The sequence below is a fragment of the Cynocephalus volans genome, chromosome 12 (genome assembly GCF_027409185.1).
Source record: "Cynocephalus volans isolate mCynVol1 chromosome 12, mCynVol1.pri, whole genome shotgun sequence".
Classification (NCBI taxonomy): domain Eukaryota; kingdom Metazoa; phylum Chordata; class Mammalia; order Dermoptera; family Cynocephalidae; genus Cynocephalus; species Cynocephalus volans.
Genome location: NC_084471.1, coordinates 101,362,790 through 101,364,581, shown reverse-complemented (window position 1 = coordinate 101,364,581; position 1,792 = coordinate 101,362,790). Strand labels below are relative to the sequence as shown.

The 1,792-nt window shown below is 37.2% G+C and overlaps 1 pseudogene; it reads right to left on the bottom strand.

Annotated features, from left to right (window-relative positions):
* Positions 1–345: 345 nt before the first annotated feature.
* LOC134361276 (olfactory receptor 5G9-like) lies at positions 346–1,273 on the bottom strand (annotated as a pseudogene).
* Positions 1,274–1,792: the final 519 nt, after the last annotated feature.

Genomic DNA, 1,792 nt, shown 5'->3' with positions numbered 1-1,792 from the left:
ATACATGTTGATCTAATGAATCCCACCTGGTCTATACATTTACATTACTCCAACTAATGTGATAGGATTAGTACCTAGGAGGTTCTGACATTTACTAGATTTTATCATATTCTCAGTAATAAAGATATTTGTGCAAAGTAGAATTGTTCTGACTCTGTGGGTGACTAGGAATTTTTTAAATGGAGCTTTAGAAAAGTAGATAGTAAAATAAAAATCATATGGAAGGATGAAAGGATGCCATCCTCCAAATTCTGCAAATGGTTTATCATTTTTGGATGATTACCAGGTAGTCTAACCCTGTCTGGAAACTTCTTCTCTTACCTGTTTTCTGTTCTCTATGGGAATTTAATTTGTAATGAAAAATTTCCTCTTGGTGATGCTCCTACCCATGGCAGCTGTCACTTCCTTTTTTTACAGGATTCAGCACGGGGATTACTGCTGTGTACAACACCGACACCACTTTATGGAGGTCCAGAGAAAATATGGCACCTGGCCATACATAGATGAAAAAGAGAGCCCCATACAAGATGGAAACAGCTGTCAGGTGGGAAGAGCAGGTGGAAAAGGCTTTGTGCCTCCCATCAGCAGAGCGAATCCTCAGGGTGGTCACTAGGATATAAAAATAGGAGATTATAATGGTCAGACTGCCGATGACTAGTACAGCTCCAGCCACAATAAAAACTAACAATTGATTGATCCAGGTGTCAGCACAGACAAGAGAAAGAAGGGGAGACATGTCACAGAAGAAATGATGGATAACGTTAGAACGACAAAAAGGAAGTCGGAAAGCAGCTGTCATGTGAGTCATGGTGTTCAGGAACCCAACAGCATAGGGACCCACCACCCTGTAGGCAGAGCCTCTGGGACATAACAACTGAATACAATAATGGGTTACAGATGGCCACATAGCGGTCATAGGCCATGGACGCCAAGAGAAGACACTCAATGGCTACAAAGAACCCAAAGAACCACTGCTGCGAGGCACATCCCAGGAAGGAGATGACTTTCCTTTCAGCGAAGAACTCAGTGAGCATCTTGGGGCCCACAACTGAGGAGAAGCAGATGTCCACAAAGGACAGGTGGCTGAGAAAAAAGTACATGGGTGTGTGAAGGCGGGAATCAATCGGATGAGAATAATCATGCCCAAATTTCCTGTCATGGTAATGAGGTAAAAAAGCAGAAAGAGCAACAAAAGGAAAACTTTCAGCCCAGGATGGTACTTTAAGCCTATGAAAATAAATTCTGTGATCCTTGTATAATTTTCATCAGCCATTGGTGGTTTTTGGTCGCTATCATAAGAAAAATAAAGAATTGATAATGCATTCAACATTAAATTTCTTAAAATCATATCATAATGCACAGGAAAATAAATTACAGGTGAAACTTACTTAGGAACATTGATTTTTTAAAAAAGCCTAAATAAAATGCTAGCAAATCAAATATATCAAGTGTTTTACAGAGAAAATTGGGGTTTAACTAAGAAATGTTTCAATATTAGGAAACCTAAAAAATTATTCACAAACTTTACAAATTAAAAGGAAAAGCATTTCAATTATTTCAATAGAATTTGAAAAAGAATTTGAGAAAATGAAGTTCTTCAAAAAACCCTTTCAAACTAGAAATAAAAAGAGTTATTTACTTAAAAAGAGAATCTTCCAGAAAACATTTGTGTGCAGTGGTGAAACATTAGAAACATTCATATTATAATCAGAAACTGTATAAAGATACCCATTACTTATGTATTTAACATTATATTAGAGGTAGAAAATTCTGAGACCTAAAAAAGAAATAA